We start from the raw sequence: 20,055 nt of genomic DNA on the forward strand, positions 1-20,055 counted from the left end.
ATATATAAACACACACACACACACACACAGCTGGCCTGGTTGGCTGAGTGGTTAGTGTATCTGCTCTCCAGCCAAGAGGCTGCAGGCTCGAATCCCACATAGGCATGGATGTTTGTGATTGTCCTCTCCCAATATGAACTAGGTCACCATGGGAGTAGTGGACCCAAAATCTCCCACAATGGGAGAGGCCTTCACCCTGCAGTGGGTATAAAAATAGGCTGTTAATATATATATATATATATACACACACACACACACACATACAAGCAGTTCTTAACTTATGACATTTCTGTTCTGATGCCGGCCTGGATGGCCGAGTGGTTAGCGTATCTGCTCTCTAGCCAAAAGGCTGCAAGTTCAAATCCCACAGTGGGCATGATGTTTGTGATTGTCTGTGAAAATACTAGTGGTGGTGGTGGGCGGTAGATGGAGTTGGTGTAGTTGCGGTTCATTGGTGGATTGAATGGTGGAGACAGAGAGTTGTAAAGTAGGTGCCCTCCCTCGATGAGTCATTGGACTCCCTGGAGGTGTCAGGTAATAATAATAAGTCAGAAATCACTATATGAACCTATATTGCTATACAGGAATACCTCGATTATCGTGGTTCTCGATTTATCGCAGTTAGTAATTTGATACCAAAATTTCAATTATTGCACTCCAAATTCGTATTATTGCGGCCGCGAGATGTAGCCCACTACATATGCAACCAGTTCAAGTCACTACTCTCCAGGTATCGCTTTCTTGTAGCGCTTCGTTTTTATCCGACGGCACCTGCTCACCAGTAACTGTCTGCCTTTGCCTGAGGTACATGTGGATGTTTATTTCTCTTCTTATTTACCCTTACAATGAATGCTAAAAGAAACAAGGATGATATCAAGTCTACAGCTATCAAGAAGAAACATAGAGTGATCAGCTTAGAAGATAAATTGCATATGATAAATAAGTATGAAGCAGGCATAACCAAAGCCAAAATTGCAAGAGAGTACAATCTAAATGAATCAACTGTTTGCCATATTTGGTTCCATGGTGTAATGGTCAGCACTCTAGACTTTGAATCCAGCGATCCGGGTTCAAATCTCGTGGAACCTTTTTAGTACAGAATTGTTCTTTTAAAAATAGAAACTTTGGAATAATCTTGTTGTCTCTACATCTTTTCAAAAAAGTGAGGTGATTTAATAGTTTGACTTTTTTTTACATTTAAGGAGTTCAAAACGGCGTACCTTTCCTTTGGTTTCCCTATGGATTCTATTCATGTTAAAAAACGTTTAATTTTCTTGACCAAAAAGCTCTGGAAAGACTTTTAATAGGATTATATTGATCAAGTGTATATAATAAACAACTAAGTTATACCAACTAGTTTCACCAACTGCTGTTGGCATCTTCAGGGTATAACTGATGTAAGGCACTAAAAAGTAAAAAACTGTTACAAACTATAATCAACTGATTCCAATTATATTAAACAAAGAACAGAGTACATACAATACATTCATAGAGTGTGGATGATATCACTTGTTGTTATTTAGGAACGTTCTATAGTTGACGCTATAATTCAGTTCTGGCGAGTTTAAGGATCTGATAAGGGTCTTCCAGATCATGGGCAAGATTAGTCCTTGGTTCCTGTTAAGGTTCTGCATACAGTGGGCAACTGTTGTGGCCTCCTTAAAAATTCGGGAGTGGAAGTCCTCCTCCATGTAAGGAATTGGATGTTATTTACATTTCACTTCCTGCCACCACATTTCTCGGAAACTTAGTATTGTACACATGTTGAAGAACCGCGCCTCTCTCCTTACAACAGATCAACAAGATCTCCAGGAAGAACTATCCCTGATATCCACCAACCTTACCATGAATGGATTTCCTCGAAGACTCGTCCACAAGATACTTTTCTCTGAACCCCGACAAAGACAACAAGATGATGTACATTATATTTCTACCATCGTCATTCCATACTTAGGGACAGTTGCCAATAAGATTGCTAGACTCCTTAGACCACATAAAATAAGAGTGGCCTTTAAATCCACAGAAATGATTAGACAATTCTTAAGATCTCCAAAAGATAGCCATCCTTTCTCCAAATATGCTGGAGTTTATAACATACTCTGCTTGTGCGGCTTGAATTACAGTGGCCAAACTTCACCTTGAAATTAGGCAAAAAGAACACATAGGTGACATCAATAATAACAGAGAAGAAAAATTGGGGTTAGCTTTTCATTTCTCAAGAACGAACCATACCATAGAGTGGGATAGAAGCACAATTCCTTACATGGAGGAGGACCTCTGCTCCCAAATTTTTAAGGAGGCCACAACAGCTGCCTGCTGTACAGAACTTTAACAGGAACCAAGGACTAATCTTGCCCATGATCTGGAAGACCCTTATCAGATCCTTCAACTCGCCAGAACTGAATTATAGCATCAACTATAGAACGTTCCCAAATAACAATAAGTGATATCATCCACGCTCTTTGAATGTATTGTACGTGCTCTGTTCTTTGTTTAATATAATTGGAATCGGTTGATTATAGTTGATTATAATTGGAATCGGTTGTAACAGTTTTTTACTTTTTAGTGCCTTACATCAGTTATGTACCCTGAAGATGCCAACCAACTGTTGGCATCTTCAGGGTACATAACTAGTTGGTATAAATTAGTTGTTTATTATATGCACTTGATCAATATAATCCCATTAAAAGTCTTTCCAGAGTATAATTTTTTTTTTTCATCAGAGGTCAGGCCAACAATTGTTGTAGCGGTTGGTCAGTATCTTTAACAAACCAGTTTGATTGTAGTGTAGCTTGTTTTCTGTGTATAGTTGTATGCTCCAGAAGATGACCTTGACATAAAGGTTGAAATGGCGAATGTAGATTTTAGTTATATTAAACTAAAGTTTTTATTCAAACACGGTTGTTGTCTCCATAATTTTCAAAATGCATTAGAAAGGATCCAGAGGTGACCGACTAAGGTAGTTTCTGATCTCTGGAATGTCGAATATGAGGAAAGATTGAGAAGATGTAATTTAGAGAGTCTAGTAGATAGGAGGAGGAGGGGTGATATAAATAAATAAATAAATTTCGTGTGATGATACAGCATTCCCACTTTTTACGGGAGTTCACAGTACCATCTAGTCCCCCCAAATTTTATCCAGGCTCTGGAACCGGCATAGGCTGACGAATCAGACCTATGGCTGGGTCAGTATTCCTGACTGTAATCCGTGTGTGTGTGTGTGTCCTCGGACCAGTTTGCCTGTTTGTGGGAGGATGAAAAACACCAGATAAACTGGCGGGGAAAAAACCCTGCTGTCCACGCCCAAGACCAGCTAACTTGACTATGGCTGAGGAAGATCCTTGAGCTCCTTATGTCGTTGATGGGAATCGAACCTAGGACATTCCTTCCCCAGAAGCGCAAAGCCACTAGGCTAATTGCGCAGACAGGGATGATATGATAAAGACCTACAAGTTAGTAAGGGATTGTTATAGGATCATTGTTGGAGAGGTTTTACAGAAAATGGTGGGAGATCAATGGAGAACCAGAAGTCATCCCTGGAAGCTCTATAAGGAGGGTGCAAAGCAGGGGAGTGAGAAGCAGGTTTTTTGCATGCAGAGTTGTGAATGATTGGAATGCCTTGCCTAAGGGGGAGGGGAGTGTCTGCAGAGAATTTGAGTGTGTTTAAGGTGCTGTATGATGAGTTGTGTGTATGACAAAAGGACTTCTTAGATGAGTCTTGGACTCCATGGTGGTCTTGGGATAATAATAATAATAATAATATATTTTACACATGTAGATGCATTCCATGCTGCATCTGCAAAATATAATCCTTCCAAAATGCTATGAGGATTTTCTCACCCTTGGTAGAAGCAATAACCCGAATAAAAGTATTTCTTAAATAATATGCTTTGAAAATATCAATAACACCCTAGTCCATGTGTTACAGAAATTAAGTGGTATTTGGGGTATAGGATATTTAACACCCCAACAAGCCGTTGGGGGTGTTAAATATTTTGCTGGACGTCTATAGACGTCCAGCAAAATCTGGATACAATTCTGTAACATGCATTGAATAACATGGATAAGAAGTGCAATTTGGTCTCACTATTTCATCCACCTCACCGGTAGGGAGGTTAATGAGATGACCATTGTAAGTTCAAGTAGTCATAAGTCAAAGAATTACAATGTAAGTAAAGGACTGACTGTATATATAAACCAAAAAAAATTAACATGACTTGTTTATCAAGATTTCAGTTGTGACATGTTTGTGTGATAACCTACTTAAAATAAATCAGTACAGTATCTGATATATAGGATACCAAGCAGTGCATGGCTGTTCTGATAAGGAGCACATTGACAAATAGATGGATGTAGTTGCAACACTGCCATTATCAGATCATGCATTGACTATATGTGTGTAAGTTTGATTAACTGGTTTCTACTGTGATGAAGTAACATTGTAGAAAATCTAGAGATGAGTGAATAAGGCAATATCAGGCCTTGCAAGAAATTATATTCTGGTTTCAATCCTCTATCCAAGCATAAGCATAACTGTGAAGCATGTTCATCACTACTCTGTCCGCAAGGTTAGCCTAGTGGCTTTGCGCTTCGAAACCATATGCCTGGGGAAGCAGTGTCCTAGGTTCGATTCCCATTGCCGACGTGAGGAGCTTAAGGATCTTCCTCAGCCATAGTCAAGTTAGCCGGTCTTGGGCGTGGACAGAAGGGTTTCCCCCCCAGTTTATCTGGGGTTTTTCATCCCGCAAGCAGGCAAACTGGCCCCATGAACACACACGGATTTACAGCCATAAATACTTAACCCCCCATGAGGGGGCTCAACTCATCCCAATAGGGACGGGGGAGAAAAAGGGAGGAAACTCCATACGAATAAATAAATAAATCACTACTCTGCTTGTATGTGGAAAATATATGCCTTCTGCATTAATTTAACCTTTGATCTTCTTGAATTTGTCTCTCCACTGATGAGACCACAATAAGGTGAAAACCAATCTGGGTAGTGACCTCCTATTATGTTTTTGCATTATAGGATACTAAGGCAATTGTTGTGAAATCAAGCCACTATATACAAGTAGATAAGTTGCAAAATTTCTTCATGCTTACACTTGATTATAGGATTAAAACAAGAATATAACTTTTGTCAAGTATAATATGCATTGTAAATAAGCAAAAAAAAAAAATAATAAAAAAGCTTTCCACAGGAATCGTGAATACCAGTTATAGGGATGAGCTGTAGAAATGTAAACTGTAGTGACAAGCTGATATTCAGAAAAGAAAAAAGAAGTGATGTGGTAGATATGTTGAAGTTGGTGAGGTTGATTATATATAAATGATATAGAAGAGATTATACAATAAGCAGAGGGTAAGAAGAGAATACCATGCACCAATACTACTTACAGAGATGGTGAAAAAGGATGTGAGAAGCAGAGAAGATGAAAAAGGATGAGAAGCATTTTTACATGGTGAGTGGCAATTAAGTGGAATATGTTGTTAGGAGTGTATGAGTTAAAGATTATTATTATCATAATTATATGGTATTTTCTGTGGAATATGGAGACTCATCGTGGTAGATCCACACAAAATGTATCATATCATGCTCCTTCTTAAACTCGTTCACTGTAGGGGCACTCGTAACAAATTTTGGCAATCCATTCCTTTTTTCACCACTCTCCATACAAAAAATTGAGTCTACGCACCCTTATTAACTGCACTCTTGCACATCTTCCACGAATGACCCCCTAGTTCTCTGACTGTTTGCCATATATTGAAAAATTTCCTTTGCACCAACTTTATAAAACCCCTTTAATATTGTATAAGTTCCTATCATGTCTCCTTTTTTTTGCCTATTAACAAAACTTTGTAACCCACACACCTTCAATCTATCCTCATAAGGAGCATTCCACAGACCTGTCACTAGGTCAGTTATTCATCTCTGAAACTTCTCTATGATCTTCTGATCCCCCAAGAAACCCAAGTGACTAAATCTGTGCACAGTAGTCAAGATGTGGCTGAATAACAGAGAGATAATAATTCCCCTATCTTTACTTGTCAGTGTGTTTTCCAACATTCAAGTAATCTTTTGAGAAATTTTACCATCTCTGCCAAGTCCCTAGCCTCGACAATTTCCTGCAATCATGTACCATCAAGGTGATACAGTATGTAATCTTTTCAACCAAAAGTGCATAACTTTACATTTTACAACATTAAACTGACAATCATTATCCTTCACTCACAATGCCAATTTATTTAAATCATTCTACCAGTTATTACATCACCTTTATCAATTCCTTCTTTCCTCAGTTTTGCATTATCAGCAAACAACTGAATATCCTCCTTAAATCTTTCATCATATCATTAACATTATTATTATTATTATTCATGACACCTCCAAGGAGTCTGAAGACTCATAGCGGGAGGACACGCACTGTACAACTCTCCGTCTCCAACACTACACATAACCTCTACTACCAATCACTTACATCAATGCCATCCACTGCCCACAACCACCACAGCTAGTATTTTTTGTATGTAAATTGTGTGTGTTCTGAAGGGCCGATTTGTCTGTATGCGGGATGAAAAACCTGAGTTTCCGGGAGAAAAACCCTGCAATCTCCATGTGAGATTGTTATCAGATTCAACACTCTCGAATCCCTTGTCTCCTCTATAATATACTGTTTCATGTAATTATTATTATTATTATTATTAACATTTGACCTCCATGAAGTCTCATTGTGGAAGGTACACCCTACCTGGTCATCCACCCATGTTTTAAACTAATTCAATGTGTCTACACCCACAACACATTCAGGCAATGCATTCCACTCACCAACCACTCTCCAACTGCAAAGAACCTACGCCTCACTCCTCTGCTCACCCTCTACTTATACAGTTTCCAGTGATGGGCTCTTGTTCTACCATCCCCATCTAGTCTATGAACTTACATTCTCTCAATCTGTCCTTGTACTCCACATTCCAAAAACACTGACTTTGTGAATCTTCTCTGGACCCTTTCCAAAATATCCGGGTCACCATGAAAACCCAGCGACCGAATCTGTACACAATAATCCATATGAGGACTGATCAAGGCCTTATACAATGGCATCATAACCTCTCTACTTCTGTATGTCATGGTCCTCTGCATCATTGCTATTATTCGATTTGACGTCTTCACAACTTGTGCAATGGGGGCTACTGAATTTCAGGTCCTTGTCCACCATTACTCCTACATCTCTCATCTCCACTACTTTTGTTTAAGTTTCCCCACCAAGTGCATACTTTGCATCCCATCATTGCTCACCAAATCTCAAAACCTTACACTTTCAATCATTGAACTGACAGTTCAACTGACCTGCCCATTCATGCAATCTATTCACGTCCTCTTGTAAGGCCATGACATCTGCTTGACTCTGCATTCCTCTCCACAGTTTTGCATCACCTGTAAAGAGCTTCATATCACTAGTTAAACCCATCTCAATATCATTAACATACAAATGAATAACAGTGGACTTAAAATTGATTGCAATGGCACATCACTAGTGACCTTTCTCTTTCGAGATATCATACCGCCATATACAACTTTCTGATACCTATCTGACAGCCAGTTGCTGATCCAACTCAGAAGTCTGTTATCCAATCCGATCAGTTTCAATTTATTTAAGAGCATGTGGTGTGGCAGTCTATCAAAAGCCTTTGCAAAATCTAAGTACACTACTGTATATGCATCTCCCTATCCAAGGTATTTGTCACCTTGTTATGGTACTTAATAAATTTAGTGAAACATGATATTCCCTTAACAAACCCATGCTGATCACCACAGAGAATACTGCTGTTATCAAACCATTTCTGTATTCCTACTTTCTCACCACTCTCCTCTGAACCCTCTCCACAACTTCCTCATCTCCAAGGAATCCAAGCGACCAGACCTGAGCACAGTAATCCAAATGTGGAAGTATCAACGCTTTATAAAGGGGGATAATAATAACCTCTTTATCTCTGGATGTTAGTGTGTTCCTCAATAACCATGTAATCCTATGTGTAATCTTGGACACCTTAGCAATGTGTCCCCTGAATTTCATCTCCCTATCCACCAACACCCCCTAAGTCCCTAGCCTCATCAATCTCTTGGAATACCATTCCATCAATGTTGTACACAGCAGGTAATCTTTTAATCCCAAAATGCATAACCTTACACTTTTCCATGTTGAACTGACATCAATTACCCTTTGTCCATTTTGGCAGCTTATTTAAATCATTAACTCTCAACATCAGCTTGATTTTTTATTGCACTACCCAACTTTGCATCATCAGCAAACAACTGAATATCTCCCTCAAGCCATTTTCTATATCATTTATGTTCAAATTAAACAACAATGGCCCAAGCACAGAGCCCTGAGGCACACCACTGGTCACCTGCCTCATCCTGGACTCTGCTCCTCCATACACCACCTTCTGGTATCACTCCCTGAGCCATTCTCTTATCCATATCACCAGTTTAGTATCCATTCCCATCTGCTCCAATTTGCGTAACAGTGTTCCATGGGGACAAAAAAGCCTTAGCAAAATCCAGAAGTACCACTGTGTAGGCATTTCCTTTGTCCAACTCAGATGTCATTCTATTATAAAACATTAATAGACTGCTAAGGCAGGATCTACCTTTAACAAAACCATGTCAACCCCTATAGAGTATCATATCCTGATTCAGCCATTCTTAAATTTCGTCTTTAACCAACTTTTCCAATACTTTTACCACCACTGGTCTGTAATTAACTCCCACAGTTTTAGAGCCACCTTTATGCAAAGAACTATTTTACCTTCCTTCCACTCCCTAGGGACCATACCAGAGTTCAAACTTAAGTTAAATAACCAAGTAAGAGATGTTGACAATTCCTTTGCACATTCACGCAACACCCGAGCTGATATTCCATCTAAACCTACAGCAGTGTTTGTATTTAAATTTTACAATATATTAAATACCTCTGATTTCTTTACTTCAATTCTCACATTAGTTATTGCTAGAGGTACAGAGATATCCTCACTTGGGTGATAGACTTGTGAAAAAGGATCACTCAGTAACTCGACTATTACATCTGAATATATCACCTCAATATCATCAGCACCCACTAAAAGTTATCCTTCCAAAAGTCATTCTTCCTTTTACTTGCCATATAGCAGAAGAACTCTTTGGGATTACCCTTGATCTCATTGGCTAAGGTCTTCTCATAATCTGATTTAGCTTTTCTTACTATGCTGGTAACCTTCTAGCTTGAGCCTTGTACTGATCACCTTTCTCCTTGTACATTCTCCATAACATTTTCTTTTTTTGCAGATCAACCTTGATACTACTGCTCATCCATCTAACGCCTACCTTGTTTGTCTTCCTGACCATGGGGACACAATCTGATATTGCTTTCCTTAGATACCCGCTGATTTTATCCCATGCACTGCTAACATCTTTCCCCTGCAATATGTTCTGCCATGGACTGCAAGCTCACTCCTAAGCTTGTTATAATTGCTTAACCTGTAGTTCCGTATATACCTCTTTTTAATAGAAAAATCCACAGATTTTGCAACCTCCCAAGTCAATACCACATGATATATACAGTGTAGAAATAGTACAGAACTGGGTTTTATTAGCATTGAAATTGATGAGGTTATCCAAACCCCATTATAGGATGGCTTGGAGATCAGAATTGAGGGTGGTGGTGGTTGATGTTCTGTAGGGTGAGGTGAGTTGTGTAGGGTAAGGTTTATCAAACGCAAGCAAGGAGTGTAGTGTGCTGTCGTCTGCAAAACTGTGTATTGGGTTGGAGGTCAACTGAAGTAGGTCGTTGATATATAGCAGGAAGAGGATTGGTGAGAGGACAGAACATTGTGGAACCCCAAAATTAATTGAATGGTGAGAGGATAGAGAGCCATCCACCATCACACACAGTGTGTGTCCAGACATAAAGCTGGCAATCCAACTACAGAAGTCCTGGGTCAGACTGAATGATGGTAGTTTGCTTAGTAAGCCTTTGTGCCAGACCTGGTCAAAGGCTTTGGAGATATAAAGTGCAACCACTTGAGATTTGCCAAACTTCTCCATGGCATTTGTCCAGAGATGGGTGACATATGTGAGCAGATCTCCTGTTGATCGGCAGCGACGGAATCCATACTGGCGGTCATTTATTAGGTGGTGAAGGGGTTGGGAATTGATGATTTTTTCCATTACTTTTGACAGGACTGAGGAGGTAAGCAAGATAAGGTGATAGTTGGATGGCAGTGACTTGTCACCCTTCTTTGGAATGGGCTGAATATAGGCCAATTTCCAGTTTGTGGGATAGATTCCAGTGGAGTAAGAGAGTATATATAGGTGACATAGGATAGGGGTCAGTTCTGGAGCACAAACTTTCAGAACAATTGGGGAAATGCCATCTGGGCCAGGAGACTTTTTTGTGTCTAATTTGGACAGTATTTTTCTGATCTCATCCTGGCAAAAGAATATAGGGGCATCGTATGTTGGGTGTCTGGAATAGTTGGGGGACATTTACCATCGTCAGTTATGCATACATTGGAAGTAAAGTGTGAAGCCGGAAGATTGGCTTTTTCTGTGGGTGATGATGCAATAGAGCCATCTGGGTATGATGAGGGGGTAATAGTGTTGGGCAGAAGTTACAGCCAATTGCTTTGGTGAGAGATCAAAAGGGTCGGCTGCCGTTTGGACAGGCTGCTAGTTTCCTGCTTTTTGCTCTTTCGAATTCTGTTTTGGAAGCATTGATTGTTTTTTTTTTGCATCTATTTTGGGCTTTGGTATAAACTTTAAAGGAGGATGAGGTTCTTGATTTCAGTCAGTTGTGGTATGTATGGTGTTTCATCTGTACAGCCTTGGCACATCTTTTGGAGAACGAAGGTTTCATTAGGGAATGGCAGTTCAGAGTACTGTGTGGAATGTATGTTTCCATGCTGGTGAGGATTACTTTGGTAATAAGTAAGAATGATCAGGGATGGATTCTCATACATGATGTGAGAAATCTTCATCTGGTCTCTTTTGATTAAAGGTGAGTTGGCTGGACTCATATGGAAGTGGAGAGTTTTTACACCCAGAAACTCAGGTTTATCATCCCTCAGAACAGTCAAACCTGCCCCGCGAATGCATAGGAATCTACAATCAAGAATACTTGACCTTAGGAGATGCAGCAGACGAGTGATGAGCTAGCTGCATTAATTCAGGAATTAATGGAATAGAGATGGAAGGGTAAGATGTATTTCATTAAGAAAGAAAGGATAAAAGGAAGGTGGAATGCTACTGATGATAGAAAAAGAGTTATGTCCATACAATGTAGAGATACAAGGGGGGGGGGGAATAGTGGTAATGGTATTGAGGTACTGCCTCAATACCATTACTACTCATTCATACCATTACCGCATCATTATCTCATCTGGTATGAGATAGAGGTGAATAGAATGAAATACTTTGTTTCTATAGATTTGGTAACGTGGAGGGTAGTGACTAGAAATGTATAAGCAAATTAGCCAAGCAAATAAAAAATGAGTTTTGAACGACAACTACCTCAGACAGTATGTAACATATAGCACACAAGGATTGAGATTCTTGGATTTGATCATTTCATCAGAGATGTTATTATAACTGAGTTGTCAAATCTCTCTGCAGTTGGTGAGAGTGACCATGAATTCATTACATGGGTGGTTGCCAACTATGTGAGGACTTCGGTGAGAAAAGGGTATATGTGACACTACAAGACCAGTGATAATGAGAAGTTCAAGAGACAGCTTGTAGCTGTAGCAGGGAATGACCAGTTGGACAGAAAGGAGATTAATGCTGCTTGTCTGATATTCAACAACTATCTAGTAGCAGCAATGTCTAAATGTATTCCAAGGTCAGAAGGTTAAAATAAGGTAGGTGTGAAATGGATGAATGAAGAGACTAAGCATGTAATACAGAGAAAAAAGGCATTATGGAGGCAACATATGAGGAGTGTCAATAATAAATTCAAATAATCAATGCAAACATAATGGTATTATGTTTGATTGACAGCATGGATTTGGAATGGAGGTCATGTTTTGGTAATATAGTTACTTATTACAATAAAGTGACAGCAGCATTGGATGTAGGCAATGGATACAGAGTAGTATACTTTGCAAAGGGTTTTTATAGTCAAACTAGAGCAGATGGGTTGGATATTAGACTAATGCATTGAATAGGAGATTAGCTATATAATAGGTATCAACAAGTTGTATACTGGGAGCAATATTCCAGAAGAGTAACATCATCAGTGGTGTGCCTGTAGGGACTATTTTAGGGCCATTGCAGTTTATCCTATATGTTAATGATATTGAGGAAGATTTGAATTGGAATATATACAGATGTTTGCAGATGATGCAAAGTTCGGAAGAACTATGAAGTATAGAGCAGATGTTATGGGCTTACAAGAAGACTCGAATAGACCGAGTGAATGGGCACATGAGTTGGAATACAAGTTTAATGTTGCAAAATGTACAGTTTTAAAATTTGGAAAACAAAGATGGGATGTAGAATTTACTCTTGATTGGTATATATTGTTGGAGGTGGAGGAAATAAGAGATCTAGGGATGATGGTGGACAAGGATCTATAATTTAGAGGACATATTACCAAAATTTTGAGGGCAATAGAACAAATTTTGGTAATGATGCAGAGGACACTCACTTGTAGAAGCAAGGAGATTCTGCTTCCATTGTATAAGACTGTAATTAGGCCACATATTTGGTCACCTGGTTTTCAAAAGGAAGAAGAGGGATCCCCAGGCAAATGACAAAAACAGTTTCTAATATCTGGTGAATATGAAGAAAGGATGAAACAATGCAATTTTCAGAGTCCTGTTGATGGAGGAAGATGGTTGATATGGTAGAGATGAACTTGGTGAGGGGTTGTTATAGGATTAACATGGAAGATGTTTTTCATAAAATGGTGGGAGACTGGGGAGAACAAGGGGTCATCTGTGGAAACTGTATAAAGGTGTAAGAATTTGAATGTGTTTAAGGCTTGTATGAGGAGCTGTGTGTATAACAAAATGGACTTTCTAGATGAGTCTGAGATTTGATTTGGTCTTAGATAATAATAATAAAAATAAGTTGGAGCAACGGGAAATGGATAAGATGCTGGTGGCATGAGCAGTGGGGGAGGTGGCTCACATACCAACACCAGCATATAATATAGGTTGTAGCAGAATCAAGGTGAATTCCTTAATGATATAAGGAATCATAACTGGTAATTAACTTAAGGAATTTACAACACATAAAACGGATATTAATTAAAGGAAACTTTAATGACTACCTTTAATATTTCGCAATATCACGTTGCCATCTTCAGGAACATACAAATATGGTATGTGCACACAGGCACTAACAAAAGCAAATGAGGAAGAAAGCAAGAAACTAATATTGTTCCTAAAGTCCTAATGGTGCCCCCTAGTGGGCTAATTGGGTTGTCTTGGCCGTTGGGCTGAAGTTCTCATGATGCAAGTCTCCCAAATTTGGGGCAGTCTCATGCACCCAAATTTGTTGAAGTCTGGAATGTTTTTTAGAGCTGCTGATGATTCCATGAATAATCTTTCATACTTGAATTTGCTGCAGTGTATTATTTTAGTTTTCTTCCAACGAATTCTATGGCGGGTATCTACGACATGGTCTGCAAGCCCAGAGTGGCTGTACTAGTGAAACCGGATGTAGTCTTTGTATTCTGAAATCCTGATATTCACTGTCCTGCCTGTTTGGGCAAAGTAAGACAATTTACAGCTGCAAGGGATCTGGAAAACAGCCCTGGAATGGAAAAGGTAAAACAAAAATGGAAATGATAAAATATAATACACATAGTAAACTGGAATGTAAGAGGAATAGCATATAAAGAAATAGAATTAGACCAACTATTAAATGAAAGAAATTTTAAAATAGCAGTAATCACTGAAACAAAAAAGAAATTAAAAGTGGAGTCGACAAAGACCAAAGAGCACAAGCAGGAGTCATGATTTGGATTCATAATTCCCTTTCAAAACAGTTAAAACATTATAAATTATGGAATGAAAGAATAATAGAAGCTAAAATAAAAATAGACAGAGGCTATTTAACAATAATTGGTTTATATGCCCCAGAAGAAGGAAGAGAACAGAATAATATTGATTTTTATAATCAGCTACAAAACATATATAATAAAATAAATAAAAATGATTACGTAATTTTAGCAGGAGACTTAAATGAAAGAATTGGAAACACAAAAATTAATAATAATATAGGAATACATGGAGAACATACTATAAACAGGAATGGTAAAAAATTGATTGACTTTGTAGTTTATAATAACCTAAAAATAATGAATTCCTTCTATAAACATAAAGACATACATAAATATACTTGAGCAGCAAGAAGATGGAAATCAATAGTAGATTATTTTATATTAAATGAAAAGACATCAAAATTTTCACTAGATGTTAGAGTTCACAGAGGATATGAAATAAGCAGTGACCACTTCCTTGTTAAAATAAAATTTAGATTACCACCTAAATGGCTACAAGTAACAAGAACAGAAAGAAAAATTGAAACATTTGTTTATAAAAACTAGACTATTGAATGACACAAATCTACAATGGCTATATGAACAGAGAATTAACCAATATCTAGATAAAATAAAACAAAATGAAGAAATAGAATGGCTTAATATAAAAACGATACTAAATGCAGCAGCAAATGAAAGCTTAGGAAAGACCAAAAAATTCAATAAAAGGAAAAAACTGAAGATCTGGGATGATACAATCAAAGAAATAATCAAAAAGAAACCTATCACAAATGGTTAAGCAGTAAAAGATTAGAAGATGAAATAGAATATAAAAGAATAAGAGCCATAACTAAAAGAAAAGTCAGAAAAAGACAGAGAATCATGGAACAAATTTGTTTCTAATTTAAAACATGATTTATATAAAATAAGACCCAATGTATATAAGATTTTGAAACTCTTAAATGCAGATACCAAAGAAAACATAAAATTAAAACCAAATTGAAATTAGAAGAATTTCTAAATTACTACACAGAATTGTGGACAGACAAATATTTTAAAAAAGACAACTGGCAAATGATTAATGAAAACAGAAATAACTAAAGAAGAATTAGAAATCAGCCTGAAAGAAACAAGAAACGGAAAATCACCTGGAGAAGATAAGCTAGATTCAGAACTATATAAATATGCAGGAACAAGATTCAAAGAAAGACTCTTATTATTTTTAAATAAAATTTATTCAACTGGTATCCCCCCCCCAATAGAATGGAAAAAAGCAATTGTGATTCCTATCTTTAAAAAAGGTAATAGATATGTTCCTAAAAACTATAGAGGTATCAGTATACTAAATTCGTGTTACAAAATATATAGCAGAATCTTAAATAGCAAACTAATGAAATATTCCAAAAACTTTATTTTAGAAGTACAGAATGGATTTAGAAAAGGACGATCATGTATAGACCCGGCCTTTTGCTTAAAATTAATAATAGAGAAAAGAAGAGAATACAATTTAGAAACACATATTGCATTTACTGACTTTGAAAAAGCATTTGACAAAGTTAAAAGAAACATAATATTTAACATATTAAAAGAAAGACAAATACCAAATAATATCCTAAAAGGTATCACAAGTATATATGAAAATAATCAAATACAAATAAGATTAAATCACGAGCCATCATATACGAGAGAGATAAACCAAGGGGTCTGACAGGGATATCCCCTCTCAGCAACTCTTTTTAATATCTACTTAAATGAAATAATAATAAAATGGAATAAAAATTTACATCAAGGAATTAAACTTTCTCCTACAGTGAACTTAAACACTCTCCTTTTTGCCGATGACCAAATAATAATTACAAATTCTGAAGATAACTTACAGAAAGCTATTTTAGATCTAAATGAGATAGCTAAAGATTATGGCATGATAATATCAACAAAAAAATCAAAAACTATGGGCCTTTAAAGGACAAGATCCAGCATGAACTAAAATAGTAATAGACAACAAGATCTTAGAACAAGTGAATTCATTTAACTACCTAGGATATATGATCACATATGAAAATGAAAAAGATATAAACGTAAAAATTGCAAAAATTGTAAATGAATATTTGCAAAAAAGTTTGGTTTAAACATAGAGTTAATTACACCCGTTATTTAAAAATAACAGGTGTAATTAACTCTATATTTAAACCAAACCTAGTTCAAAAACAAACCAAACTAAAAGTATACAATACATTAGTCCTACCAGTCTTAATGTATGGAAGCGAAAGCTGGACAATAAAACAAAAAGACAAACAAAGATTAATAACAGCAGAAATGAAGTTTATGAGAAAAACTGCAAAGTATACCCTATTTGATCACAAAAGAAACGAAGAAATTATGAAAGAATTAAACCAAGAACCAGTAATAGAAAAAATTAAAAAATATAAACATAAATGGATGGAACACGCTCAAAGAATGAAAACAGAAAGATTACCAAAACAAGCCTTAAAGTACAAGCCATTAGGAAAAAGAAAACCAGGACGTCCTCTTAAACGATTTAATGATGACTTCTAAGGCCGGAACAGGCCATGCTAGGCCTAAATCCTTGAATAGGCATGATGATGATCATGATCATGATCATGATGAAGGGACCTGGTATACACCAGGTAGGTCTAGGGAAAGTGGTTGCTCTTTGATAGAGAACATAAGGGATGCCAACTTTTTATATGGTCTATAACAAGAAGTTAGGTCATATTTTTTGAGGATATTGGTTATTTTTTCAGAGGTGCCTCGGATGTAGGGGATGGCGATAGATTTAGTGTAATCTTTATTTTGAAGGGGGGGAGGGTGGTTGTGGGTTGTAACCATTGGCTAAGAAAGTGTTAAGGATGTGGTTTAGTTCAGTGGTTAGGGCTCAGATGACGATCTGAGCAGATTAATTTTGCTCTGTTATATAGTGTTTTAATAATCCCATATTGTTGTGTGTGTGGGGGGGGGGGGGAATTGCTGGTGAATGTATCTGCCTGTATGGGTGGGTTTTCTATAAACGGAGAAAACCAAAGATCCATCAGGCTGGCGAGTGATTAGAGTGTCTAGGAAGGGGAGGGTGTTGTTTTCCTCTTTTTCCAAGGTGAACTGGACCGTGGGGTGTTGGTTGGTTAAGTGTGTTAGGAAGGAGTAGAGTGTATCTGAGCCATGTGGCCAAATAGCAAATACATCATCCACGTACCGAAGCCAAATAGCGGGTTTTTGTGGGGCAGAGTTTAAGGCTTTCTTTTCAAAGGCTCCATAAAGAAGTTGGCCAAGGGTGGAGATATAAGGAATCATTTAAGGAAGTAGAGAGGCAGCTGTCTGCTGATTATACAAAAGTGGGGTAGGAAATAGTTTAAAAAGGGAATGCAGATATCTTGCAGGATGATTTAAAGAAACTGGCATTGAGGACAAAGAACAGTGGTTTTCAATTTAATGTTGCAAAATATATGATTATGCATTTTGGAGTGAAAATGTTACACATTTTGAATATCATATTGATGGTACTGGATTGCAGGAAATTGATGAGGCAAGGAGATTTGGGAGTGATGATAGACAGAGAGTTGAAGTTGTGAAGACATTGAAAAAGTTGAAATTGATGTAATTATTATTATTATTATTATTTTTTTTTTTTTTTCACTTGAGGTCATGCCAGTGAGTAGCATCTGATCAAATAATTGTTGCTCTAGCTTGCGGTCTGAAATGTAATACAGCCTGTCTTGTATATTTATGTATGCTCCAAATGATGATCTTGATATGAAGATCGAAACGTCAGGATAATAAAAAAAAGAGTTATTTTAACAAGGTTGTAGAATCCATAATTTCAAAAATGAATGCTGATCTCTGTGTAACACTAAAGGAAAGGATTGAAAAAGTTGGCAAACTAGCTCAGAGATTTATTTTTATGTCGAAGAACATTGACAAGTAAAGCTAGGGAAGTTATTATCCCTCTTCATGAGGCTATGAATCAGCTGCATTTTGACTGTTGTGCATAGGTTTAGTCACCTGGGTTTCTTGGGGATGAGGAGGTTCTGAAGAGGATTCAGAAAAGAGCAATCAAGCTGATGATAGGTCTATTGAATCAGTGTATGTGACAAGCAGATGATGGATGTTTGATCTAGCTGCTGTATATCTGCAGCTTCATTTCCCTTGATCTCATGTTGCTTGGAATCCAAAAGAAGCATAGATCTAAGTGCAATTCAATGCAATGCAATACATTCTAACTGGGTCAGGATCCAAAAAAACACATCTGCAGCAATAGTGCACAAAAACTGTCTTCTGCTGCAAAAATATGAACCTACTTACAAGTACCCATCTTGAGAGATGGTCAATTTCTTGCTGCATCTGTATTTCTATGACCTTCATATTACATGAATGACAGAAGATGGTAAAGCCATTACTTACTGATGGAAGAAATTGTTCTATTACTGAGTTGTAAAAAGCAAGACAATCAAAAGAGAACCTTGTGGAACCCCCCCCCCTTCTTGGATACAGGATCAGGAGAGGGTAGTTCCCACTCAGACTTGGATGATTGGGTTAGATATGAAGTTTTTGATAAAAAGAGGGAGATTCCTCTAATATCAAAATTATGCAAGTCTGTCAGTATTTTAAATCTCCAAGCAGTGTCATATGCTTTTTCCATATCAGAGAAAACTGATCCTAGATGCTTGCATTTTAGGAAGGCATCTCTAATAGATGCCTCCAGCAGGACTAGATGATCAGTAATAGAATGATATTTTTGAAGCCAGATTGTGTTCTTGAAAAAAGACTGTTTCTCTGGAAGCCATAAAAGATGAGAGTTAACCATCTTTTCCAGAATCTTGTATACAAGCAGCTGATAAGAGCAATTGGAGAGTTGTATGGGAATTTTGGGTCCTTCCCTGGCTTCCAGATATCTGGAAATATCCTCTCACAGAAAATATTTTTTGTAGAGCAAAAAATAACAGTTGATCATGGATGATGGTGATAGATGTTTCACCATCTTGTAATGGATATTATCTGGCCCAAGAGCAGTTGACAGCATTTAAGCAAAGCAGATGATTTCATTTCTTCTTCTTCAGTGAATGGCCTGTTGCATTCTTCAGTACCATTCAAAGAAAACTGGATTTGTTGTTTTTCTGTATTTTTTTTGGGGGGGGGCAAGGAACTAAGGGAATTTATTTATTTATTCTTATGGAAAAAGGAATACAGAACAGCTACAGGTCAATATCCAGTCTGAAAAGCTAATCCAAGGCCTCAATTGTCACCCTGTGGATGTCCTGTAGGCCACCACCGTGAAATTAACGCCTTGGCTAGTCGTTCACAATATCAGTAATCGTCTGAGCCCCACGGGAGAACAATCACAATAAAGGTGTTCTAACAGCCTCCATTTTTGTAGTAGGTAGCCACATCTGCCCTGGTTAGTTCTGATCCTGTTGATTGATGAACAAATCTTCCTAGGAAGAGCAAAACCAGGCTGCAGAGCACAGGGATCTTCTACCAGAAAGCCGTTTGTTGGGTGATTGTTGGACAAGTATTTTCTCCACATGTCTGGTGTTGATGGCAGGGCAGCTGAAGAGAGTTCATCCATGGACCAGAAAGGCTCTCTAGATTTTAGGTGAAGACTAGGTGGATTTATAAGAGTCTGGTGCAGGGGTGGGTTGCTCATTGCTTTATTAAATTCTTTAATATGCTTGTCTTCTCCGTATGTTTGGTGGAGAAATGTTAGATAGGACAGGCAGTCAGGAGAGAGGGATGCTTCTCGCTGTCCAACTAATTGTGCAGCTGGTAGAGTTAGCTGGGTGTCTATAATGTTAGTATGTGCACTTCTTTCCCAGACAGGGGCACAATATTCTGCTGCAGAGAATGCAAGGGCTAGTGCAGATGACCTTAGGATTTCTGCACCACCATCCCAGGTTGTTCCAGCAAGCCTTGAAATTATATTGTTTCTCATTTTAATTTTGTTGGACAGGTTGGTGATGTGCCTTTTATAGGTTAGGCTTCTGTCCAGGCTCACTTCAAGGTATTTCGGGTGAGGCTC

At 37.7% G+C, this 20,055-nt stretch overlaps 1 protein-coding gene across 3 annotated transcripts in view; it reads right to left on the reverse strand.

Moving 5' to 3' along the window:
• LOC150093698 (kielin/chordin-like protein) overlaps positions 1-20,055 on the reverse strand; it is a 1,333,292-nt gene that overhangs the window by 487,747 nt on the left and 825,490 nt on the right. The gene's annotated exons all lie outside the window — the stretch shown is intronic.

The sequence above is a fragment of the Typopeltis vanoorti genome, chromosome 23, assembly GCF_054136105.1.
Source record: "Typopeltis vanoorti isolate ZY-2024b chromosome 23, IOZ_Tvanoo_1.0, whole genome shotgun sequence".
NCBI classification, from domain to species: domain Eukaryota; kingdom Metazoa; phylum Arthropoda; class Arachnida; order Uropygi; family Thelyphonidae; genus Typopeltis; species Typopeltis vanoorti.